This window comes from Tenrec ecaudatus, chromosome 2, assembly GCF_050624435.1.
Source record: "Tenrec ecaudatus isolate mTenEca1 chromosome 2, mTenEca1.hap1, whole genome shotgun sequence".
NCBI classification, from domain to species: Eukaryota; Metazoa; Chordata; class Mammalia; order Afrosoricida; family Tenrecidae; genus Tenrec; species Tenrec ecaudatus.
This window is the reverse complement of record NC_134531.1, coordinates 251,804,373-251,832,252: the sequence shown is the minus strand read 5'-3', so window position 1 is coordinate 251,832,252 and position 27,880 is coordinate 251,804,373. Positions and strand designations below refer to the sequence as shown.

General features: G+C 43.5%; 1 pseudogene; it reads right to left on the bottom strand.

The window, feature by feature from the left end:
* On the bottom strand, nt 1-27,100 carry LOC142440574 (ATP-binding cassette sub-family F member 2 pseudogene; annotated as a pseudogene).
* Nucleotides 27,101-27,880: the final 780 nt, after the last annotated feature.

Sequence of the window (27,880 nt, the reverse complement as noted above, 5' to 3'; positions counted from 1 at the left end):
CTAAGGCCGGCTGCAGGGCGGGAGAGGCCGGGGAACAGTGTCGCAGCAATGCAGGGGTGTAGCCCTCGGCTCCCATCCGGAGCGGCTGGTCAGGGTGCTATTTCCCCAGTGCAACTCCTGCCCCAAGATGTGGGTCATCTTGGTGAGCTGTGGCTCCTTGCCCACCGGCTTGGACTTGAGGTGCTCCGTGTAGGCTAGGCTTTCTCCAGGCCACTTCATGATGGTCTTCTTCTCACAGATCCAAATTTCCTCTGCCACCTGCTGAATGAGTCTGAAATCAGGGCTGACCAGCATGCGAACGGTGCTGGTGCACACACCATTCAGAAAATCTTGGGAATGAGAGATGAGGACAAGGTTCGCCTTCAAAGTCTTGAGCTCTTCTTACAATCACACAGTGGTGTCAGCCAGCACATGATGGTCTCAATGTCCAGATTTTTGGCGGGCTTATCCAGGAAGAGCAAGGGTTCTGCCAGGCCAGCCAGGCCAAGCCCCCACAGCGTTCTGCCCACCAGGTAGGTTTTGGATTGGGTTCTCCTGCTGTTTCCCAAAGGGACCATATTGTCCCATGAGCTTCCTCATTTCTTCCTTCTCCTTGATTTCCTGGTGGCATTTCATCCTGCACTCCAAAGGAGAGAGGTCCAAATCCAGCTGCTCTTGTACACGTTGATGCCAACTTGACAGAGAGTGTTTCGGGATCATGCTGTCTGTGGGGAGTAGCTCTCCAGTTAACAGCTTTATAAGTGTTGACTTCTCTGCTCCATTGGGCCCCACAGAGCCACTCGTGTGTCGAGGTCAATATCAAACTCTAGGTTGTAGTAGATGCACGGCCCATCTTTCCTGTCCCGGAAGCGCTCGTTTTGAACCATAATGACTGGCGGAGGGATCTTGCCACGTGGTGTGAAATCAAATAATAGTAGCTTGTCACTCACAACCTGCTCTGTCAGTCCCGACACTATCACTGTCTGTAGCGTCTTCTCTTTGCTGTGGGCCTGCCGGGCCAACTTGGCACTGTCATGGCCAAACCTGGCGATCTAGTTCTTCATGTGAGCAATCTGCTCCTGCTCCCAGTGAAAGTGCTTCATCCAGTTCTCTAGCTCCAGTCCAGTCTTCATGCACCGATCCGAAGTACACGTACAATACTTCAGTTTCTTGCTGTGCGTGTGAACGGTGCCGGTGCACACACCGTTCAGAAAATCTTGGGGATGAGAGACGAGGACCAGGATATGCTTCAAAGTCTTCAGTTCTTCAGATCCCACACCAGCACCGAGGTTCCAGTGGTTGGTGGGCTGGTCCAGGAGCAGCCTGCAGGGCTGAGTACTGAGGGCTCTGGTGAGCACAACCCTCATGCTCCTGCCTCCACTGAAGTCTTTGAGCTTCGTGCGCTGCGTGGCAGGTGTGAAGCCGAGCACGTGCAAGATCCGAGAGGCCCACATCTCTGCCTGTGGGCGTCCAGCTCCCCTGGGCGCTCATGCAGCTCCATCAGGTCCCACACTCCGCATCCTCCTGTGCCGGCCGCTTAGCCCCCTCTCCAGCGTGGTCCTCTCAGTGTCCACTTCCACCACACACGGTAATGGTCTTGTCACTAGGGGGCATCTCCCCAGGCAGATGGTAGGTGCCAGTATGTTCAGGGATGGATACTTCCTGTCTCCCAGTAGCAGAGATTGGCATGGTCTTTCCAGTTCCGCTTAAGCCAGTAAGACCACCACACCTGTCTGAGTCTGATTCCAGTTCCGTGCACTGAGAAGCACTTGACCATGAGTGGGGAGTGAGAGCTTGGTTAGATGAGAGGCCAGAACGCCAGCGACAGCTCCGACAGCAGCGTCCTGCATTTCCTTCACACAAATGCAGCACGTCTGTGGGACGTTGGGCACCTCAGTTTTCTCCTATGCCGCCTGTGGTTCTGCCGCAGCATCTCCGTGTCCTTCTTGTCCCTCCCTGGGTGGCTATGGGGCGTTCGCAGCTTCCTTCTTCTTGGCGAGGTCGGAGGGCACGGTGATGAACCACAGGTTGGAGCTACTGCTCTTTCAAGGAGCAGGGACTTGCTACTTGGCCTCCTTCGCCACAGTGGCCTCCTCAGTCCTGAATTGAAACTCTCTCAAGACACTCACGCTTGAAGCCTTGACAGTATCTGGGAAGGCAAGTTATCCAAAAAATCCAGTGATACAAACTTGCTTATTTTGAATAACAATTATCCATCTCATATAGATACGCCTCTCTTTTGCATTCCGACGTAACAGTACTGGTTCAGGCTTCTACTATTGGCACCCATGCAGCTCTGCTGCTACTTTCGACTAACTCAGGGCCATTAAGTGTGTTCCATTTCATAGCACATCTGCTATGACTGATGTCTGAGGCCAGAGCTGACAGCCTCATCTTTCTTCTGAGGAGCAGCTGGTGGGTTGAACCGCAGACCTTGCGATTAGGAGTCCTACATTTTACAGGACCAGGAAACCTCCCTTTTCTCCAGAAGAGTGACTGGTGGTGTCGAGCTCCTGACTATGCCATTGGGAGCCCAATGCTTAACCCACTACTCCACCAGGTCTCCTTCCTTGACAGTGCTACCCAAATTCACATCAACAACAACAATAAAAACCCAAAAAGCAAAAAACAAGTTCATTACCAGGTAAGATCTAATCAGGTGCAGATGTCTTCTCACAAATCAAAGGGGCTCGAGAGGGCACGATCTGCCCTGTGAAAATGTGTAGATAAGAGGAAAGGGGATAGATGCAGTTGGAGTGTGAGGGACTCTGCAGCATAGACACTCCAGGGCCCAGAACTTTATTTACACCAGGGTTAAATACATTCCCATTCCTAGCCTGAAACTCGTGACAGGTTTCCACAAAGGGACAGTTGACAATTATTTGAGGGTATACAAAGAAGCACTAACACATCAACCAAGCTGCTCACAGACAGGAGGGGCAGACAAGGTTGGGAACACGAAATAACTGATAATTTGGTAGACTTCTGCGTGTCTGCAGCTTGCCAGGGAACTAGAGGCAAAGTGCCCCATTTTATCTCAGAGACAGGCCAGTTGCTGCTTCGTTAGCTCCCATAGCTAAGCCGTCAGTATTCTCCCATGAGCCTTGAGCCATGGAAGGTGGTGGTCCTGTCCTGTATGCCTAAGGAACAAACAGATTTCCCCCCACACTGCCAGTCCTAATCCCGCCCCCACCTGCCTTTTTATTATTCCTTAGCAGATATTAATAATCAACTGAATCTTAACCCCAAACTCACTGCCATCGAGTTGATGTGATGGCGACTTTCTAGGGCAGGGTGGAACTGTAGTACCTCTTTATAAGAGTAGAAAGGCCCATCTGCCTTCTGCGGAGTAGCTGTTGGTTTCAAAGTGCTGACTTTGTAGTTAGCAGCCCAATACACGATTGGCATGATCAGATATTATTCCCTTAAATAATTCTTTTATTATACTATTTTCTCAAGCACGTTCCTTAAGGGAAGGAATGACCATAGTCCCATAATGCTAATAGCCCTGTTGGCACAGTGGTTACACACTGAGCTGCGATCTTCAAGGTCAGTTCAAAACCCCCAGTTGGTCTGCAAGAGAAAGCTGGGCCTTTCTACTCGCGTGGACGCTTGCAGTCTTAGGAACTCACAGGGCCAGCTCTATCCTGTCCTATGAGGTTTCCATGAGCGCAATGGTGCTGAAGTGTTGGTTAGGGCTCAGTTACTTAATAATACCTGTGAGGAAGAAAAAAAGAAACAGGATAAATTTAAATTTCAGAATGTTATAATAAATGAGAAAATTTACCTTTAAGAACTGACAAAATCTCCATTGACCTAATTAACCCATCTCCTCTCCTAACCCGATGAAGAACACAGCTTTCCCCCAGATCCTGGATGCTTCCTCCCCGCAACTACCATCATCCGAATTCTACCTTGCAGGGCTGGATAGGGCAGAGGTTGTACCCTGGTGCATATGGGAGCTAGAGGCACAGGGAATCCAGGGTGGATGATACCTTCAGGACCAAGGGTGTGAGGGGCAATGCTGGGAGAGTGGAGGGTGAGTGGGTTGGAAAGGGGGAACTAATTACAAGGATCCACATGTGACCTCCTCCCTGGGAGAGGTATGGCAGAGAAGGGGGGGGAGACTCCGGATAGGGCAAGATATGACAAAATAATGATGTATAAATTACCAAGGGCACATGAGGGAGGGGGGAGTGGGGAGGGAGGGGGAAAAAAAAGAGGACCTGATGCGAAGGGCTTAAGTGGAGAGCAAATGCTTTGAGAATGATTGGGGCAGGGAATGTATGGATGTGCTTTATACAATTGATGTATGTATATGTATGGTTTGTGATAAGAGTTGTATGAGTCCCTAATAAAATTTAAAAAAAGAAAAAAACACAAAAAAACAAACAAACAAACAAAAAAGAACTGACAAAATATGGTATGTCCTTCCTGGCTATACCTTTAGAATCTAACCTATTACCTACTCCACAGTGGTCACTACGTATTATTATTCCAAATTGAAGGCTAAGCTTTTGACCCTCAGTTTTAGTCTGCCTCATTTTTCACCTGTTGTGCTCTCAGTGCCTGTTGCTGGTTTATCTTCCTAATCATGTGCATCCCTTCCTCTTGGTCTGTTGCTTTGTTTTGTTTCAGGTAACCTCAGCCTGGCAGATCAAAATAATGTCCTGTCTGTTCCCCTGCCTCTGAAATGTAACAGTACTGGACTTTTTCATTTGACTATTAGCTGTTTGCTCCTTGTGTGAGTCAGGGTTGACTAGAGAAGCAACTGCAGAGAAGCACTCATACGTGTGTAAGATAACTTTATATCAAAGAGCAATTGTACATTAAGAAAGCGTCCCAGCCCAGTCCAGATCCAGTCCGTAAATCCGATATTAGCCCATATGTCCAATAGCAATCTATAAAGTCCTCTTCAGACTCACAGAAAACATGCAATGATGCCAAATGCAGGCAGATCACAGGCCTTGTGGATCTTGTGGATCCGGTGGTTGTGGAAGCATCTCAGTGCTGGTGTGGGTCTCCACATGGCTCCTCCAGCTCCAGGGCTCTAGTGTAGCTCCATGTGGCTTGTCAACAGGAATGTCTCACAGGAAGTCAAGCAGAGAGCGTCTGTGTGTTTGTCCTCTAGTGAGCTATTTATCGCCATGGAGCCCCCAAATGAGGTCATTAAGCAGCAACCTGATTGACAGGCTAAACTCCACGCCTTCACTCTTAATAGTCTCAAGTTGGCACCAGCTTGTGTAATTATCATGGTCCTTAATACCAACTATTAAGTTGTCACTGAATTTTAATAAATGTCTTAACAAATGATGCAAGAGCATCACTTACCAAATAGACAGGCAAACCCCAATTTAAGATAAGGTTCCATTCCCATGACTGCAAGCTAAGTCGATTCTAAGCCAACTACCTGTTTTTAAAGTTTCATTATTGTTACCTCTTCTTATCAGTATCTCTATAAACACACTTTGTATTTGTCTTTGGAATAGAGAAAAAGTATATGTGTAACATTACATATATGTTTTGATGTATTCACACATATAAAAACACATAAATCATAATATGCTCTGATGATGAAGAGTTCGAGGCTGTTGGCATTTTGTCGGTTGTAGTAATAACTTCCTTTGTGTGGGATTCTGGACCATCTGGATGCCCCCTGGGAATAGGAGCTGATGTGGCTAGCCAGAAAACTGCTGAGAATTGTCTGTCTAGTCCTTGTCCTTTGATGTTTCAGTAGCAACTCACTGCTTCTAGGCTCTTTCTATTGAATTTTCCAGAGCAATCAGGGTTTGGGTCCATGTTTCTGAATGGAAGTCACTGATTTCCCTTAGGACCTGTAAATTTTCCTGACAACTTCTCTCCCTCATTTTCCTCATTATTTCTTTCTTCAGCATTTCTTGCCTCTTCTCCTCCTTATGGTCTATGAACTGCTCCACAATAGGGACCCACATTCTAACCCAATGTTCATGCCATAGGAATGACTTGATGCTTGCAATATTTGGACACAAGTCAGCACCCATTCCCCCATCGCTTGCCACGTATTTTCCCTTAAATTCCTCCTAGAAAGATGTAATATAGCAGATGAACTGAAGGGGCTAAGTACAGTTCATTGTAGTTTATATCTGGACCAATGGAAGTTGGGGGTTACCTACGCGATCTGTTTGGGAAAATAACACCATGGGTCATGTGATTGGGAAAAGAGAATCCTGAGTGGGGTCTGGAAGAAAAGATGAAATGAAATGCTCTACATATGATAGCAGGGAGCCCTGGTGGCCCAGTGGTTACTCATCGGGCTGTGGTCTTCAAGGTCAGCTGTTCAAGGCCACCAACTGGCTCCACCGAAGAAAGTGGGGGGCTTTCTACTTCCATAAACATTGTGAGTCTGGGGAACTCCCAGGGGGCAGTTCTACCTTGTCCTAGAATAAACAGCGACTTGATGGCAGTGAGTGAATGAGCATAGAAAACAGTAAGAATCGGCCCTTCTCTGTGTTTGTTGCCTTTGGAAAGGAAGCGTGAGAGGAGAGAGGAGACACTAGCAGGGTCGATGTAGCCAATCGTATTTTAAGCCTCACTACCTCCTTAACCCATCAGTATATTCTACAGCACACACAAAGGCATTATCTGAACAGGTTTGATTTTGTGAAAATTTTATATAATATATGAGTTCCCTGATGTGGAATAGGGCAATGTATGTAAAACGTCAAGATGGTTTGTAAATTGTAGATGGCTCATACATAGTAGAAAAAGGAGATTAAATTTTGGAATGGTAACCCGGAAAGCTAATCTCCCTTATTCCCCACACTGCCTTGCTCTCTGAGCTACATTCTTTCCTTTGTCTCCCCTCTAGCATACTTACTAGCAGAGACTTTGCTTTTTATTTATTCTACACTTTCTGGTTTGCCAAAAGCGTATGAAATCCAAGTACATTTTCAAGAAATCATATCAATTTAAAGTGATGTAGAGAGAAGTTCAGATATGCATAGAATAGCTGAGGCTTAGCTGGATTTTTTAAAAAGGATATTTGAAATAACTTTATTCTGGTTCTAAATGAAAAGGAATGGGAGTGGCAGTGACCAAACAACATGTCACCACTGAATATTGTGTTGTGACTGTAGCCATCCTGTATTTCAATAACAGAAACAAAGGCATTTCAGAACAGCTGGATATGCAGCTCCAGAGAGAGAGAGAGAGAGAGAGAGAGAGAGAGAGAGAGAGGTTTTCACTTCCCCACTCACTCCCAAGCCCATTCCTCTCCTTCAAGACACCAAAGGTGAGCACGTTCTATTTAGCTCTGTAAGAGCAGCAAACACGTGGCACCACTGACATCACAGGGCAGTTGCCTCTAAAACTAGACTTCGGACGCTGGGCTCCAGCTTCCTCTCTCACAGGCCAGCATCCTCATCGGAGAGAGCGGTTGTCTTCGCAACCTCTAAGCCCTGCTCCTCGTGTGCTGTCAAAGCTGGGTCCAGAACTACCTCTGCTGGGGCAAGAGCAGGCATGGCAACCAACTGCAAGTTCAGATCACCAATTAGCTTTCTAGGATGCCCAAGAAGAATTTTTCATATCGTCCCAATTAGATAAGTCTTTAAATATCCCAGTGCTCAAAGTGGACATTACAAAACAACAGGTTTATTGACATGAAATTCACATATCATACAACCTAGTCTGATCATATTAAAAAGAGCTGTGCAATCATTACCATAATCAATGTTAGAACATTTCCTCTTTTCTTGTGCTCACTTTGTTGGCTCCCCATTCCCCTCCAACTTCCCTTGTCATACCTCCGAGAAACTATCAATCCAGTTACCGTCTCTGTCATTACCTATCTTGGAGTTCATAGACAGAAAAACCTACCAAAAACTCAACGTCAATAACAAAATAAAATTGAGAAAAACCTCAATTGAAATCAGAAATTTTAAAAAGATCATTTTATCGAGGACCCATACAATTCCTATCAAAATCCATATATCCATCCATTGTGTCAAGCACATTTGTACATTTGTTGCCATCATCATTCTCAAAACATTTTCTTTCTACTGGAGCCCTTTGTATCAACTTCTCATTTTCCCCCTTCCCTCCCTGCACCCTTCCTTCCTTCCTTCCTTCCTTCCTCCCTCACTCAGGAACCCTTGATCATTTATAAATTTTTTTTTCATGTCTTACACTGACCGATGTCTCCCTTCATCCACTTTTCTATTGTTCATCCCCCAGGGAAAGAGTTATAGGTAGATCGTTGTGACCGGTTCCCCTTATCTCCCCCGACCTTTCCCTTCCCCTCCTGGTATGTCTATTCTCAATATTGGTCCTGGAGGGGTTATCTGCCCTGGATTCCCCATATTTACAACTCTTATCTGTACCCGTGTACATGCTCTGATCTAGCCAGTTTTGAAAGGTAGAATTGGGGTCATAATAGTGGGGGGAAGGAAACATTAAAGAACTAGAGGAAAGTTGTGTGTTTCATCAGTGCTATACTGCACACTGACTGGCTCATCTGTTCCTTGTGACCCTTCTGTGAGGGGATGCTCAGTTGTCTACAGATGGACTTTGGGTCTCCACTCCATTCCCCCCACCCCTCCCATTCACATTGGGTGTGACTTTGTCCTGGAGTACAAATGCTACTCCAGTTACCTGATCCCTGGTACCTGATCCCTTCAATACCTCATGATCACACGGGCTGGTGGGCTTTGTTGCTTCTCAGCTCGATGGCCACTTGTTTCTCTTCAAGCCTTTAAGACCCCAGATGTTTTATCTTTTGATAGCTGAACACCATCAGCTTCCTTCACCACATTTGCTTATGCACCCATTTTGTATTTAGTGACCATGTCAAGAAGGTGAACATCACAAAATACTGGATTATTTGAACAAAGTGTTCTTGTGTTGAGGGAGTAGTTGAGGCCCAATGTCCATCTGCAAACTTAATTCTTAACATATAAACATAAGTACATAGACCTATTCCCCTCTCATTTTATATAAAATATTTACATATGTACATGCCTGTATTTAGACCTCTATAAATGTCCTTTGCCTCAAGGAGCAGTTCTTAAGGAAGGTGGTAAGAGTAATAGATATGGACTTCCTCTAGGGATGTGAGTAGATAGGAACTGGGGAAACATTTATGAAGAATGCAGTGCTGGATGCATTGAGCCCAGACTCTCTTCCATCCCCAGTGCTTACAGCTTGAAGAATTCAAGAGACTCTTATTGGAGCAATTTAGACAGGCGTTACCCAATGCATTCACTTAATGATACTCATTACCTTCTACATGGGAAGTGCAGTTGTAAGTATAGAATGGAAAGAAAAAAGAATAAATCATGGGCCAGTAATTAAGAATGAAAATATAGTTTATAATCTAGGCTGTGAATTTAAAATATCAGTTAATGAACTACAGGGCTCAGGTGAGAACATAACAGTTTTGGTGGCCTGATTTGGGTGCATTATAAGAGTGAAGTTGAACTTTTTGAGGTTGGGTTGGATTTAACAGCACAAGGAGGAAGAGAGAGGGAGCTAGAGACTGGGAGTGGGGAGGGTTCTCAGTTGCTCCATTAATGCTTTTTGTCTCCAGAAACTGACTTCAATCTGTCACTTCACCGCCACTGACTTCAATCTGTCACTTCACCACCACGGCCACCGTACTCATCAAAACCCTGTGGCTTCTGTTTACTCTATGCCAATCACTGCCTAATAGATCTTCCTGTTTCCAGACTTGCTACTTCTCATTTCTCTTCTGAAATATCTTGCCATATCTGCTTTCTACTGCTAAAAATAACCCAGTGGTTTCTTATTGCCCACCTAAAAAATATGTCCACATTCAAGGCCCTTCCTAATTGGGCCCAGTTTCACAGGTAGTGATTTTTGTTCACCAGAAAACACATGGTAACACATGGAGACATTCTTGGTTATCACAACTTGGTGAAGAATGCTCCTGGTATCTATTGGGGACAGGCGGGGGATGCTGCTAAAATTTTGCATTAACTCAGACAACCAAAGTTTTCCTGGACCCAAAATGTCACTGGTGCTGAGAAACTCTAACTTACATAATATTTAATTAAATATTTAATTAAATAATTAAATTGTATAATTATAGTAACGAGAATAACTGATTTGAGGAACAATAAAACCAAGCCACTGCCTCCTAGTACATGGAAAATTCAACTAGTGGCAACTAACTCCTAATGTCAGTGGTTCTCAACCTTCCTAATGCTGCGACCCTTTAATACACTTCCTCATGTGGTGGTGACACCCCAACCATAAAATTATTTTCTACTTAGTTGCTACTTCATCACTGTAATTTTGCTACTTTTTAAAAATCTTTTTATTGGGGCTCATACAACTCTTATCACAATCCATACATACATCAATTGTGTAAAGCACATTGGTACATTCATTGCCCTCATCATGCTCAAAACATTTGCTCTCCACTTAAGCATCAGGTTCTCATTTTCTGCCCTCCCTCCCTGCTCCTCACTCCCTCATGAACACTTGATAATTTATAAGTTATTATTTCGTCATATCTTACCCTGTCCGACGTCTCCCTTCACCCACTTTTCTGTTGTCTGTCTCCCAGGGAGGAGGTCACATGCAGATCCTTTTAATTGGTTCCCCCTTTCCAACCCACCTTCCCTCAACCCTGCCAGTATACACACTCCTGAAGGGATCATCCATCCTGGATTCCCTGTGTTTCCAGTTCCTATCTGTACCAGTGTACATACTCTGGTCTAGCCAGACTTGCAAGGTAGAATTGGAATCATGGTAGTGGGGGTGGGGAGGAAGCATTTAGGAACTAGAGGAAAGTTGTATTTTTCATCATTGCTACATTGCACCCTGTCTGGCTCATCTCCTCCCCGAGACCTCCCTGCAAGGGGATCTCCAATGGCCTACAAATGGGCTTTGGGTCTCCAATCCGCACTCACCCCCTCATTCACTATGGTAAGATTTTTTGTTCTGATGATGCCTGATAACTGATCCCTTCAGCACCTCGTGATCACACAGGGTGGTGTCCTTCCATGTGGGCTTTGTTGCTTCTGAGCTAGATAGCCGCTTGTTTACCTTCAAACCTTTAAGACCCCAGACACTATATATTTTGAAAGTCGGTCACCATCAGCTTTCTTCACATTTGCTTATGCACCTACTTTGTCTTCAGCGGTTATGTCAGGAAGTGAGCATCATAGCATGGCAATTTAATAGAAGAAAATATTCTTGCATTGAGGGAGTACTTGAGTGGAGGCCCAATGTCCTTCCGCCACCTATAGTACTAAACATACATCTATTTCCCCATCCTCACATATAAATATATTTGCATATATACATGTCTTTGTCTAGACCTCCACAAATGCCGTTTGCCTCCCAGCTCTTTCCTCTATTTCCCTTGACTTTCCTCCTGTCCCACTATCATGCTCCGTCCCCACCAGGGTTTCAGCAATTCCTCTTTGTTATATTACCCTTGATCATGCCCTGCCAGGCCTCCCACATGCTTCTCACCACCACTTTGGATCACTTGGTGTTCCCTTGTCCCTGGGTTTGTTAACAGCACTTCTCTCCCCCTCCCAGCCCCCTCTCGCATGTTCCTCCGGAACTGTCGGTCCCGTTGTTTTCTCCTCCAGATTGTTCATCCAGCCTATCTTATTAAGACAGACCTGCAGAAATAATAACATGCACAAAAACAAGACAGAGCACAACCAAGCAACAATATACAACAAACCCAATGACAAACAGAACAAAACAAAACACAACAAGAAAGGAAAGCTTGTAGTTAGTTCAAGGATCATTTGTTGCCCTTTAGGAGAGTTTTCCAGTCCAGTCTGTTGGAGCACCACACCCTGGCCCCAATGTCCACCTTCAGGATTCCCTGGGGACCTCGCCACTCCATTCTATTGCTATTCTGTTGCATCCCCTTAGTGTTTTGCCTCAATGTGGCAGGATCAGATCGGGTGCAATTGCCACACTGTGTCTTCCGTGTTGTCGGGGCGTCATGTCTCCTAGAGGGGCTGTCCATGTGGTCCTCTCTGTGGACTGGCTGCTCTAATAGGTGTCATCGTCCTCAAGGCCTGGTGGGCCAGGTTGTGCTGCACTCTCTCCTCCTCCCCTTTCATCAAGACCCATGTGCTCCAATCAGATATGTCCCTCTCCCGGAGCTGCAGCTTCAATGGCGTCTTTTGAAATAAATTCTTCTAGGGGGAGGGGCAGGTGTCCACTTAGTAGTTGGGATTGGGGTCGGTCCCCCCAGATCTCTCCACTGGTTCCCTACTCCACACCGGCATGCTGCATTCACATCTTGGAGCACTGGGTTGAAACTGGTCCCTCTTTCCCTGTGGAGAGATAAACAACACCCTCCCCTTGGGTGGGTTAGCACCCTGTGCCCCTGCTACCCATTTCTTTTTTATTATTATTTTTTTCCTTTCCCCACCTCCTTTTTAGTTGTCAACCATGTGTATCCCTGTATTTGATCTGGTCCCTGCCATATTACCTGGTCCTCACCCCAGGAATATTTGTATACAGTCGCTTTTTCCCTATGCCCCTTTAGCATTTTTTTAGTAGCTTACCTCAGCGGACTCATGTTGTACTTGTCCTTTTGTGCTTGACTTACTTTACTTAGCATGATTTCTTCCAGTTCTTCCCATACCACGATGTGCTTCATATGTTCATTACTGCTTTTTAGGGCTGCATAGTACTCCATTGTATGTATGTACCACAGTTCTTTAATCCACTCATCAGTTGATGGAAATTTGGGTTGTTTCCAAATCCTTGCAATTGTGAACTGTGCCACAATGAACATTGGAGCACAGATGTCTGGCCGTGGTTTGTTTCTTGTCTCTTCTGTGTATATGCCCAGTAGGGGGATTGCTGGGTCATATGGTAACTTGATTTCCATTTGTTTTAGATATTGCCAGATTGATTTCCATAGTGGCTGTACATACTTACAGGTCCACCAGCAGTGGATGAGAGTTCCTGTCTCCCCACAGCCCCTCCCAAACTTGTTGCTTTCTGATTTTTTGAATTGGGCTACCTTTGAGGGTATCAGGTGGTACCTCATTGTTGTTTTAATTTGTATTTCTCTTATGGCTAAAGATTGGGAACATTTTCTCATATGTTTGTTGGCCATTCAGATTTCTGCCCCTGTGAAATTTCTGTTCAAGTCCTTTGCCCATCTCTCAAGTGGGCAATTAGTTTTTTTCTTTTTTGGGAGCTAGCAGAGTATTGTAGATTTTAGTAATAAGACCTTTGTCTGATGTGTCATTGGTAAAGATGTTTTCCCAGTCCGTGGACTCTCTTATTACTCTCTTGGTGAATTCTTTCTATGTACACTAGTGTTTTATCTTCAGTATATCCCATTTGTCAATTTGTGCCTCCCCTGTGTTTGTGTCATTCCCTATTTCTGATAGCCTATGTATTCCCTGCACCAAAGTTCTCAAGTTGGTCCCAATTCCCTCATTGATGGACCTAATAGTTTGAGGTTTAGCTTCAAGGTCTGTGATCCACCTTGAGTTTATTCTTGTGCATGGAGTGAAATAAGGGTCGTGCTTCATTTTTCTGCATGTTGATATCCATTTTTCTCCAGCACCACTTGTTAAAGTGGGCATTTGCTTCCCATTGGATATTTTTGGGGCCCTTATCAAATATCAATTGTCTGTATGCTGATGCCTTTATTTCTGCATTTTCAGTTCTTTTCCATTGGTCTGAGTATCTGTCATTGTACAAATACCATGTGGTTTTGACAACTGTGACTGTATAATATGTGCTACAGTCAGATAAAACAAGCCCTCCCACTGTGTCCTTCTTCTTGAGGAGTTCTCTGTTAATTCTGGGCTTCTTCCCTCTCAATAATAAGTAGTTAATCAGTTTTTCCATTTCTTTGAAGAAAGATGAGGGTAATTATACTAGGATTACATTAAACTTATACAGTGCCTTGAGCAGAACTGACATCTTTATGATATTGAGTTTTCCAATCCACAAGCATGGAATATTCTTCCATTTGTTGAGGTCACTTTTGGTTTCTTGTAATAGTGGTCTGTAGTTTCCCTTGTACAAATTTTTTTTAGTCAGCTCTTTCACTAGATACTTTAATTTGTGCTTGGTTGTTGTAAAGGGTACTACATTTTTAATTTCCTCCTCTATAGTTTTGTCTGATGTGTATAGCAGTCCAACAGACTTCTGTTTGTTGATCTTGTATCCTGCCACTCTGCCAAACTCCTCTATTGCTTCCAGTACTCCCCTTGTGGAGATATTTTGGGATTTTTCCATATATAAAATCATATTATCTCTAAATATGATAGTTTTACCTCTTCCTTCCCCAGACAAACACTTTCGATGTCTTTTCTTTGCCTTATGCTGTTAGCTAAAACCTCCAGTACAATATTAAATAAGAGCAGGGACAAGGGGCATCGTTGTCTGTTCCCCCTTTTCAGTGGGATTGTGTCATTCTTTTCTCCATTGACTACCATGTTGGCTGTTGGTTTTTTCCTATATAGCTTGTATTGTTGAGGCATTTTTCTTCCATTCCTATCTTCTCAAGTGTCTTAAACAGGAATTGATGTTGGATGTTGTCAAATGTTTTTTTCTGCATCTACCAATATCATCATGTGGTTCTTATAATTTTTCATGTCTATGTGGAAAATGATTCTAATGGTGTTTCCTATGTTGGATTTTATTATTTACATTCCTTGGGTCCCATGGGCCAGCATGCCGCTTCTTTTTTTTTTTTTGACATAGCTTACACTTCACTTAGATGACTGCTTGTTTTTTGTTTTTTTTTTTTTGACTGCTTGTTTCAAGACAAGCCTTTAAGTCCTTATACATTATTCTTTCTCATACTTGGGCATTGTCTGATTTCTTCACTATACTTTTCTATAATGCCCACATATCCAGTGATTAGTTCATTGGAACAAGTATTGAACAAGGCCACATGGTAAAAATTAGGTTCGTTTGTAGGGATCAGGTATCAGGCATCAAAAAACAAAAAATCATATCATTGTGTGCTCACCTTCCCAATATGATCCCTGAAGACAAATGGGTGCATAAGCAAATGTGGTGAAGAAAGCAGATGGTGCCCGGCTATCAAAAGATATAGCATCTTGGGCCTTAAAAGCTTGAAGGTAAACAAGCGGCCATCTACCTCACAAGCATCAAAGCCCACATGGAAGAAGCACACCAGCCTGTACGATCACAATGTGTTGAAGTGATCAGGGATCAGGCATCAAAGAACAAAAAGTCATATCACTGTGAATTAGAGGGAGTGCAGAGTGGGGATCCAAAGCCCATCTTGTAAGCAATTGGACATCCCCTTATAGAAGGTTGCAGTGTAGCAATGCTGAAACATACAACTTTCCTCTAGTTCTTAAATGCTTCCTCCCTACTCACTATCATGATCCCAGATCTACCTTACAAATCCAGCTAGACCAGAGGATGTACACTGGTACAGACAGGAACAGGAAGAACAGGGAATCCAGGACATATGATCCCTTCAGGACCAGTGGAAAGAGTGGCAATATCTGGATGGAGGAGGGAAGGTGGGGTGGAAAAGGGGAACCGATTACCAGGATCTACATATAACCTCCTCCCTGGGGGATGGACAACAGAAGAGTGGGTGAAAGGAGATGTTGGACAGTCTAAGACATGATAAAATTATAATAATTTATAAATTATCAAGGATTCATGAGGGAGAGGGTGGTAGAGAGGCACGGGGAAAACAAGAAGCTGATAACAAGGGCTCAAGTAGAAAGCAAATGTTTTGAGAGGTTGATGACAACAAATGTACAAATGCGCTTTACACATTAGATGGATGTATGGATTGTGATAAAAGTTGTACAAGTCCCAAATAAAATGATTAAAAAAAAGAATTAGGTTAGGCCTTATGATTAAGTGCAAGCTCAAAATCTATTTGTATATCTGGTTCATATATATCCCTGGTCCAATTAAAGGCAGCATCATCAGCTTGTTGAGAAATAATTTAAGTAATCTTCTTGAGACATTTGGTAATTCTAATAAAAGTGTCGTTAATCTAGCTAATGGTATAGATTTTAAAGTACCACTTAAAATATATATGTTTTAAAGGAAATAAAAGAAAATAAAGAAAAGGAAAATATACATATGTAGGAAAGCTTTTTAGATGAAAATATATGGATGTTTATTTACACAGATTTAAAACTAAAGTAAGTAAACACTTTTTAAGAAAGCAAAGAGGACTACACACAAGTCAGAAATTTCAATAATGCTTATTTATTAAGGCAAATGATGGCTTCAGGACTAAAACATGTCACAAAAAGCAAAGAAAGTATTAACATACAAAATGTATAGTAGTCTTGAGTTGCCAATTATTGGGCAAGTTCAAAAGCAAGCTATTTGACTTCTAGATCCATGACCTTGGAAGAGAAGTCTTCTGCTTTTTATTCCAGGGTGTTTCCGCCTTAAGTCCAAAGGAGTATTTCCGTTCCTTTGAAGTACAACCGGTGTGTTTAAGGTAAAGTCCAGTTCCCTTGGTGGTGTTTCCAAATTACAGAATTCTGATGTGGTCTGTGAAGGATGCTGCACACCTTCAAAAGACTAAATAGAAAATCCATGTAGCCTTAGCAGGCAGCCAGGGTCACTGAGGACTGAAAATTAAAAAAAAATATGATTAACAAGAAAAAGTTGACCCGATTCTCCCAATGGAAGTCTATGTAAGTAGTGCTAAGTGTTTTCCCCAAGGACAGCTTGCCCATCTTTGGTTTACCCACCAACACAAGTGAAATCACCTTCTCAGGGACAGATAGATCCCCTCTCCTCTTGGTCATGAATTCCCATTGAGATGAACTGATCACCTTTATAGGAGTGTCCTTTAATTTGGGGTGATGAGAGGACAATGCTATGTAGCAGGAAGAATTTGGTCGCATCTCTTTCCCCACACTAGATCAAACTGACTCCAGCTGACGTGAAGTCTCCTGAAAAAGGTTGTTTTTTAAAGATGTACAAATAAAGGAGTGATAACTGGAACATAAGGCGCACTGGTGGTGTAGTGGTTATGCACTGGGCTGTGATCTGTGCGGTAGAACCCCCAGCAACTAACTCTGAGGGAGGAGGCTGGGCGTTTGACTCCTGTAAACAATCTTGGAAACCCACAGGGGAAGAGAATGAGTTTGTTTTGTTTTTTTCCTGAAATGGATCATGAGCCTTAGACAGACACACCACCACCCTGTTTGGGAGACTAGATTAAGTGGTGACATGACCCGGACCAGATGCCTGTCTTTGTCTTGGTGTTTGTCCTTGTCGTAATGGGCTTCTTCCATCGTTGTCTTGTGATTACCTCTGCCGTTTTGAAAGCAGATAGCCCGGTCTTGCTTTTGAGGTGTCTGCCTCTGGTGGGGTCCAACGAGCAACCTCGTGACTTTGAGGCTAACGTCTCACTACTTGTATCACTCAAGAAGCCCTACTCATTACCAGAAGGGTTTAAGAACTTGGGGCGCATGCATTTAATAGGCAGAGATGTAAACTACGAGCTTTTATTGTACACAATATTTTATTACCAGCCAGGAATGCAAAGTTAGGGATTATCCACATTCGTTCCCTACCATCTCTAAATCCCTCCTAAAATCCAATAAAATTATTAAATATCAAAACCCTTAGGCTTTCTAAAAATGGAAGATCTCAAAACATTGAATGCATGAAGCACATTGTTCTTCCTTTTTCATCTCAGTGTGTGTGTGTGTGTGTGTGTGTGTGTGTGTGTGTGATACTGACACAAACTGCCGCAGGTGCAGATGGGGATCCTCTTGTCTGGAGCCTTAAGAACCACAAAGACAAGCCTTTCCCCCTCTCTGCCACTCCTCATTGGACCACAGGGGATAAAAGGGGCAGGATGACAGTGGCACAGACTCTGATTTGGAAAGGGGTGAACAGAGATACACACCAGGCACTGGACTGTGGCAGCTCTAAGCCCCAAGGAGTAAACTGTGGGGCGGGACAGCCTCCTTAATCCATTTGGTTGTGATTCTGCTCTCTGTAATAACTTAGCATGCACAGACACACATTCGCACCACACGGCTTGCTGAACGGTGCGTGGGAAATGCCGTTTGTTGAGAGCCATTGCATGTTGCTCCAGGGATTTGGAAAATCATAGTAGAGCACCGCTGCTTATTGGATGAACAGGGAAGAAGGGAGGGCTTGTGGCAACCTGAGCGTTTTAAGTCCTTTCGTGCTGTCTAAAAGTGGACCTTCAGACATGTTTAAATACTCTCCGGATGCAGAATCAGAACTGAAATGTGAATCAAGCCAGCTGCAAAAAGTGTATAGCAGTCATCGCTGGAGCTCGAACCTGGTACACAATGTACGAGAAAGCTCAGGATACCTGTCTTGCTGGCTTCAGCCCACCCCTTTGTATAGTCTGACTGCGTGTGCATTTCACCACAGTCTGTTGCTCCGACTGCCTGACATTGCGGATTTGTTTGTATTCCTGCAGAATCTCATCTTTACAGACTTTACAGAGATGCTCACGTCTTATTTCAAATTGTCAGAGGGAAAAAGTGGGTTCCTTGGGGGAAGCTTTTTGTTTACAGATCTTTGCAAGGTAGACCAGTCTCTCACTCTTCTTTAGGACAAGCTGAAGTGGGCATTGGGGTCACAGACCCTCCTGGCAGTCTATATTGCTTTCTGAGCCCAGTTTGATCAATCTTTGGGGGTCTAAGAGTTGTCTTAAGCCAAATACCTCTTAAAAATATTTTGGTCAAAGTTCCTGTTTCTTTGGCTATTCATTCCCTTAACATTTTAGAAAGCTCTGGATTTGTTTATTTTGAATAAACCTCATAGACCAGTAGCCACATTAAAAGTTATTTACAGACCTTCTTCTCAGATTGCTTTATAACTGTTCATCTTTCTCCTCATACTTCGCTTTCTGTAGACAACGCTGGGATTTTTGAGCTGAAATTGGAAGGTGATATGCTTAATCTGATTTTTGCCTAGAAGCACTAATCTCCTGAAGGCTTTATTCAATGCTCACTCAAAGTACTTTAAGTCCCATTTTAAATTTTTGGGGTGGAGAAGCAGTTGACTTTCTGACCCAGGAGGACCCCGATTTTCTGTTTTTCCTTATCTTTTCTCTTTCATCCTGCTTCCAAAAGGCCAAATCTTCTAAATTCATTTATTTTGGCAACGCCTTGCAAACCGAACAGTACAAAAGCTCTGTTTTCCATCCTTTTCCTCTAAAACTCCTGGCTCAAAATCAATGTGAACTGCCTTCCAAGATACTGTGTGTGATAGTTTTACCAAACATTTTATCGCTGTGAAACAATATCTTTTCAGTCTTTTATATCAGTTTCTTTGCAAAACCACATCTTTTCGGATATATATATCCTAGCATCCCACTCTCAGGCACGAGCTTCAGGACTAGGATAATTAAAGTTGGCAGCCAGTAACATTACCATTGTTGTGTGCCATCTGGTGGATTCTGACTCATAGCAATCCTATGTGATACAATAGAACTGCCCTTTCAGGTTTATCAGGCAGGGATTTTTTCTTTAACCGTTTTATTGGGGGCTCATACCACCCTTACCACAATCCATACAGACATCAATTGTGTAAAGCACATTTGGACATTTGTTACCCTCATCGTTCTCAAAACATTTGCTCTCCACTTAAGCCCCTGGCATCAACGACTCATTTTTGTCCCCTCCCTCCCTGCTCCCCCCTCCCTCATGAACCCTTGATAATTTATAAATTATTATTTTGTCATATCTTACATGTTTCCGACGTCTCCCTTTACCCACTATTCTGTTGTCCGTCCCCCAGGGAAGAGGTTATATGTAGATCCTTGTAATTGGTTCCCCCTTTTAAACCCACCCTCCCTCTACCCTCCTGGTATCACCACTCTCACCACTGGTCCTGAAGGGATCGTCTGTCCTGGATTCCTTATGTTTCCAGGTCCTCTCTGTAGCAGTGTACATCCTCTGGTCTAAGCAGATTTTTAAGGTAGAATTGGGGTCATGATAGTGGGGTGGGGAGGAAGTATTTAGGAACTAGAGGAAAGTTGTATGCTTCATCATTGCTATACTGCACCCTGACTGGCTAGTCTCCTCCTGGCAACCCTTCTGTAAGGAGATGTCCAGTTGCCTACAGATGGGTCTTGGGTCCCCACTCTGCACTCCCCCTTATTCACAGTGATATGATACTTTGTTCTTTGATGCCTGATACCTGATCCCTTCAACACCTCATAATCACACAGGCAGGTGTGCTTCTTCCATGTGCTTCTGAGCTAGATGGCCACTTGTTTACCTTCAAGCCTTTAAGCCCCTAGATGCTGTATCTTTTGATAGCCAGGCTCTATCAGCTTTCTTCACGACATTTTCTTATTCACCCACTTTGTCTTCAGTGATTGTGTTGGGGAGGTGAGCATTGTGGAATAGGCAGTGATTTTTATATGAGCAGGTTTCCAGGTCTTTCCTTTGAGGAGATGCTGGTGAGTTTGAACTGCTGACCTTTCGGTTAGCAGTCAAGCATTTAAGCATCACATCACCAGGGCTCCATGCTGATGTCTTAATGCTTGGACGCCATAGGCCAATCTTGCTCACATTACATGCCCATAGAGAAGAGCTGGGCATGATTTAGGGAAGTCTCTGCTCCATACACACAGTCACTCAAGGAACCAGATGGGCATACATGGCCTCTGAGGCCCTATATCTAATAGGGTCTGTGCCCTGGAGCAGCAGAGCCAGTTCACTAACTCCAAGGAAGAGCGAGAAAAAGAAGGTTGGTCAAGGGCGATACCAGCAGGGAGGCTAACAGCAATTCAGACTCACTTGATGGCATCTTGCCTGTGCTGAGGAAGCACAGATTACATAGTGTTACACTGGAATGCACATTTGGGGGGAGTAGCATGCTTTTCTACCTTGCTATTACTCAAGAACCCTTGTGGTGTAGTGGTTATGCTTTGGGCCCTGATCTATATTGTTGGCAGTTTGAAACCACCAAAAGCTTCATGGACAAACAACTGAACTTTCTACTGCTGTAAACAGTTACAGACTCAGGAACCCACAGGGACTCACTGTGCATCAGCATTGACTCAATGGCGGTGAGGTTTGTCATTATTCAAGTCACAAGATAATCCCAAGATGCAAGTGTTCATTATAACAATGGGATAAACCAGTGATAGTAGGGCGTGGCTGTGCACAGTGGGGAGCTACAGGCACAGGTTCCCTGGGAGAACTCAAAGGGCCCCTGTGAGCGGGGCTTTCCCTTTCCCTTCCTTCGAGCAATTCAAGTTTTGCAGAATGTCCTCCGAAATCTAAAACCCGTACATCCTCCCCTCCCTTCCTTCCTTTTTTCCTCCCTCATTCCCTTTCCACTTTTCTCCCTTTCTCTCTCCTCTATTTTCTCTATTGTGTTGGAGGAAAACAATTTCTCCATAATGAGAATTTACAATGAAACTTAAAATAGGTGAAATTATTTTATTTAACTTGTGAATTTAGGATGATAGAAAATGCACTAGATTTGGGTTCAGAACTTTTGGAGTTTAGATCCTCTTGCCATTATAGTTACTAAAACAAAAACAAAAGCAATGAAATTGAGTGGATTCCAACTCAGGGTCATCACAGCTGTTTCAGAGTAGATCCGTTCCACAGGGTGGAATAGGCTGGATGAACAATCTCAAGGAGAAAACAATAGGCCTGACAGTTCAGGGGGGACATGGGAGAGGGGGTAAGGGGAGAAAAGGTAGTGGAGTCAACAAATCCAGGGACAAGGAACAGCAAGTGATCCAACTAGGTGGGGAGGAGGCTGTAGCAGGCCTGGTAAGGCATGACCAAGGGTAATGTAACCAAGAGGAATTACTGATACCCAAATGAAGCTGAACATGAGAGTGGGGCAAGAGGAAAATGAAAGAAAATATAGGAAAGAGCTAGGAGGTAAGGGGCATTTATAGAGGTCTAAATACAGGCATATACATATGTAAATATATTTATATATGAGGATGTAGAAATAGATCTATGTGCATATATTTATAGCTTTAGTGTTAAGGTAGCAGATGGACATTGGGCCTCCACTCAAATACACTCCTTCAATGCAAGAATACTTAGTTCTATTAAACTGGCATTCCATGATGCTCACCTTCCTGACACAATCGCTGAAGACAAAGCGGGTGCATAAGCAAATGTGGTGAAGAAAGCTGATGGTGCTCGGCTATCAAATGAAATAGCATCTGGGGTCTTAAAGGCTTGAAGGTGAACAAGCAGTCATCTAGCTGAGAAGCAACAAAGCCCACATGGAAGAAGCACATCAACCTGTGTGATCACGAGGTGTCGAAGGGATCAGGTATCAGGCATCATCAGAAGAAAAAAATCATATCATTGTGAATGAGGGGGAGTGCGGGGTGGAGACCCAAAGCCCATCTGTAGGCAAATGTACATCCCCTTACAGAAGGGTCACGGGGAGAGGATGAGTCAGTTAGGGTGCAGTGTAGCAATGATGAAACATACAACTTTCTTCTAGCTCCTAAATGCTTCCTCCCCAACCACTATTATGATCCCAATTCTATCTTACAAATCTGGCTGGACCAGAGGATGTACACTGGTACAAATAGGAAGTGTAAACACCGGGAATCCAGGACAGATGATCCCTTTAGGACCAGTGAGAATGGTGATATCTGGAGGGTGGGGGGACGGTGGGGTGGAAAGTGGGAAAATTACATTTTAAAAATATAAAGTAATAAAGGTAAAATACTTTAAGATCACCATAAAAGCCAAAGTAACTGTTATAATAGAACTTTCTTGCTATATCTTTTACTTAGCTATATAAAATGCTTTTAAACTTGAGGAAGTCTGTGAGACATATTTACCCAATAAAAATCATATTATACTTCTTCTCTCTGAAGAGGATGTTTAGCATAGTCAGCCAAGTAAAAACTCTTAGGGAAGCATTCTTTGAAATACCCCTTTGCCTGTAAATTTGCGATATAAAACATTTGTCTGCAATCTACATATGGAATTTACCCAACTCAGATTTATATCTTTATCAATCCTTGGAGAGGTTTTAGCTTTTAAATTTTATATAACCTGCCCACTGCCATCTGCTGCACAAGGTAAATCTGCTGCATACATCTTCTTTAAAGTGTTGAAAAGCCAGGATGTTGCTTTGAGGACTAAAGTACACTTGACCAAGCTATGGCATTTTCAGTGACCTCCTGTGTGTTTGAAAGTTGCGTGTTGAATAAGGAAGATCAAAGAAGAATAGACACATTGGAATTATGGTGCTGATGAACAATACTGAAGATACCAAGGACTGTCCAAAGAGCAAATAAATCTGTTTTGGGTTAAGTACATCCAGGATACTCACAAGGATGTCAACACGTACTTTGGGCTTGTTGTCATAAGAGACCAGTTCCTGGAGAAGAGTGTCATGCCTGATAAAGGGGGGGGGGGGGTGGGCAGCTAAAAAGGGGAAGGCCTCTGACAAGATGGATTGACACAGTGACAGCAGCAATGGGCTCAAACCAAGAACAATTGTGAGGATAGTGCAGGACTGGATGGTGTTCTGTTTTGTTGTACACAGAGTGGCTATGGGTTGTATTGGAGCCATGGTGATATGGTGGTTACGTGTTGGGCTGCCATCTGAATGGTCTCCAGTTCGAAATCACCAGGGTCTCCACGGGAGAGGGATTGGGCTTTCTGCTCCTGTAAAGATCTGTGGTCTCAGAAATCCATAAGGGGTCGTCATGAGTCAGCCTTGACTCCGTGGCAGTGGTGAGTGAGGGTGTGAACTGACTCCAGGGTGTGAACTGACTCCATTCACAATGACCAAGTTAATTCTGACTCAGAGAGGTTCTAGATTGCCCCTTGAGCATTCAATGACAAGTCGTTATGGAGCAGGCAGCCTCAGCTTTCTCTTTCAGAGCCACTGGTGGGTTTGAACTGCCAACTTCTCAGTTATGCCTAACCCACTGTGCCACCAGGGTTTATGATTTTTCTGTAAGAAAAGGAAGGGGGAAAACCCAAAGAAAAAATAAATAAAGAAAAAAATTGGATCAATATCAGGTTATGATAACTCTACATGGTTTGCCGGATAACTAATGCAAGGTTGTTTAAAAATAATTTTAGTATTGACCTTCAATTCTCTTCAACAGAGAACTTCTAAAATTTGCAGACAATGATGCCTTAAAAACCCCCCAAAACAAAACAAAACAAATTAGCTAACAGTTTCTTTCTAGGTTCTCTTTTCCTTCATTGTATGGTTTTGTAACCTCCAACATTTTCTGTGTTCCTTGTGGTTGATGGGCTGCCTGACTGAACAGAAATGGTAGTTTGCTTGTATTGTTTTGTTACAATATATGTATTGCAAAGTGTTGATCACAGTTTCTTTCAGCACTTGTAAAGGTCTCTGTCTTTCTGAAAATCCATGACTCTAAATATTCAGTAGTGATTATTTCTACAGACCTATAAACACCGCTGTTCTTTCTTTTTACTTTAACAAATAGAAATTTATTCTCTCTTAGTTTAGAATCCAAATTTAGGGTATGAGCTCTAGGGCAAGGCTTTTTGACATTCAGATTAGGTAGAATCAAAGAGCCCTGGTGGTGTAGTCATTTCCAGATTGGACGGCTAACAGCAAAGTTGGCAGTTTGAAACTACCAGCTGCTGTGTGGGAGCAAGGTGAACAGTCTCCTGTAAATATCTACAACCTCAGAATCTCCCAGGGGCACTTCTACTCTGTCCTAGAGCGTCGCTGTGAGTTGAAACCACTCCAGTGGCAGTGGGATTGGTGGTGCACTGGTGAAGCGCTCAGCTGCGCATCAGAAGGCTGGCGGTTTGAACTCCCCCGGCAGCTCCTTGGGAGAACAGCCTTGTTAGGTGCCATCTGTTGGCGTCATCTCATCGTGGCCCTGTGTACAACAGAGTGAAACATGATGCTGCCCTGTCCTGTTTCAGCCAGTGTCTCAATCTATCTGAATGGAGGATCTTCCTGCATTTTAGTTTCACTACCCTCTCTTTTACCGAGCTCAGTGTCCTTTTCCAGGGACCAATCTCTCCCAAAAGGGATCTGGTGACCCTGTGTGTTAGGTGTTGGGCTGCTTACCACACAGTCAGCAATTCAAATCCACTCGGCACTGCTCATGAGAAAGATGAGGCTGCTCCCACAGATTTACAGTACCGAGTGGGAGTCCATTCAATGGCAGTGGGTCTGGGGGGTAGCTTCCTGACAGTACATCAAAGTATGTTAGATTAAGTCAGCTCTGCTCTGTCACACGAAGTGGCAATGAGCAGGAAGGACACCATAGCATCTTTTTCTTTTTAAAATCATTTTATTGGGGGCTCGTACAACTCTCATCACAATCCATATATACGTCCATTGTTTCAAGCACTTTTTAAAACTTTCATTCTTTTTTTACCCAAGAAATAAAAAAAAGAAGTATATGACCAAATAATTTCATTAAATATCATTTTATTGTGGGCTCATGCAACTCTTATCACAATCCATCCATCCATTGTGTCAAGCACATTTGTACATTTGTTGCCACCATCATTCTCAAAGCATTTGCTTTCTACTTTAACCCTTGATATCAGCTGTACATTTTTCCCTCTCCCTTCCCACTCCTCCCTCCCTCATGAATGCTTGATCATTTATAAATTATTATTTTGTTATATCTTACACAGTCTGACGTCTCCCTTCACCCACTTTTCTGTTGTCCATCCCCCTGGGAGGAGGTTCTATGTAGATCCTTGCAATCAGTTCCTCCTTTCTCCCTCACTTTCCCTCCACCCTCCTGGTGTCGCCACTCTCCGCACTGGTCCTGAAGGGTTTATCTGTCCTGGATTTCCTGTGTTTCCCCTTTCTATCAGTGCCAGTGTACATCCTCTGGTTTAGCAGCTCATCTCCTCCCAGTGACCCTTCAGTAAGGGGGTGTCCAGTTGCCTACAGGCTAGTGTGCTTCTTCTATGTGGGCTTTGTTGCTTCTGAGCTAGATGGCCGCTTGTTTACCTTCAATCTTTTAAGACCCCAGACGCTATCTGTTTTGATAGCCGGGCACCATTTGCTTTCTTCACCACATTAGCTTATGCACCCACATTTTCTTCAGCAATCGTATCAGGGAGGTGAGCACACAATGATATTTTTGTTCTTTGATACCTGATACCTGACCACTTCAACACCTCGTGATCACACAGGCTGACACCAACCACAGCATCTTAAAAAAACCCACAAGATGCCAGATCTCTTCCAGTGGATCCTCAGGTCAACTCTCCATGGTCTGGCTTTCTGCTCAGATAGTGTGTCTGGGTTAGACTCCACAGTGGGCACTGGGTGTCATGGCAGTAGATTGCAGAGAGGGAGCAAAGTCAGCTCTGGCAGTCTTCTATCAAGGTTACCTCCAGCTGGCTGTCTTGCCCCAACTGTCATCGCTTCCTCCTAGCAGTAGGCAGGGCTCCCTCTGGTTTCTTGCAACCATTCTCTCCCCTCTTAATAGCCTGGCTAATAGGCTATTACCAACCCAGGAAGGTATGATTCCCGTACTCCATGTCTTTGTAAATAAATTATTCTATGTTGATGACACCATCTGTTTCCTCATGGGACACTAAGTAATCCATCGGGTGTATCTGTTGGCGTTCAGTCAGGTTCCTCCTTTCTCTCTGTGGCTGCTGTTGCTTATTGGCACGTCACCTGCTTGGGATATCTGCTATGAATGCTCTTTCTGCATCTTTTTCCTTTTTAGCATTATGTGTTTCTCATCTGATGTTATGTTCTCTGTTAAATGAGGACTGCAATTTTCAGATCTTTGGTGTGCAATTCCTTATCCCCGCCTCCCTTTTATTCAGAAGCCATCTAAAATGTACGAAACAGCAGCAAGAATAGTTTGAGGAGCCTTTTTGATTCTGAGCCCTTTTGATTCTGGGGGCTCGTACAACTCTTATCACAATCCGTACATCCATCCATTGTGTCAAGCACAGTTGCACATTTGTTGCCATCATCATGGTCAAAACATTTTATTTCTACTTGAGCCCTTGGTATGAATTCTGCACCCTTTGAGCCTGCTGTTGATTAAGATGTCTACAGTCTCCAAATACAGTAGAATTCATGTTCTATGAATAATTACTGTTCCTGGAATAATCACAGCTGCAGCATCCAAGTTAGGAAATGGACTTCGATGCTTCATCACCGTCTGCATCAGAGACATGGTTCATGGCGTGCCAATTGTTTCAATAATGTCTTTTATCCTAACATAAATCTCATCCAGGATCACATGTTGTATTTATTGTTATGTTTCTGTAGCCTTTTTTCCCCTCGACTTTCTTGACTTGGACAATTTTTCATATTAGTTTTCAACATGGCCCGACATTAGGTCTTATTCGAGGTGTCCATTTGTTTAGGTTCAAGTTGAGTTCTCCTAGGCCTGGGGTACTACCATAGGGACCATGGCTCTTTTTATCAGAGATTCTTGGGTGGTGCGTGCTTTTGCAGTTGTCCCATTCATGCTGATGTTAGCTGTAATTATTTATTAAGTGAGCATAAATGGTTATGTGTAATCATTGATAAGTAGAATCGGAAGGATTTCTCTACTATAAATGTATTCTTTTTAAATAAATAATAAGCAATTTGTGGATAGTTGAGTCTATAAAAATAATAAAGCCCTCATCAATCTTTCACCCACTAGTTTTAACAGCTATTGATGTTTCTCGGTTAAATTAATTGTTCTGATCACTGTTGCCAAGGAGCTATTTTCTAATCCCACCATTCCTTCTGTGGAACTCTACTGTGAATTTATTGCCCCCAATTTATTTGTATAGGTGTAAACTCACGAAATCCTGCTCTATTCCATAGGTAATAATCTCTGCCTGCCATTATTCATCTTGATAGATGATCCTGGATCGGCCAGTGGAGCCCGTCCAAGCGGACTCATAATTCTTTGGCCGTTCCCTTTTATACTGAGTAATATCTTCAGGTCACTTTTTAAATT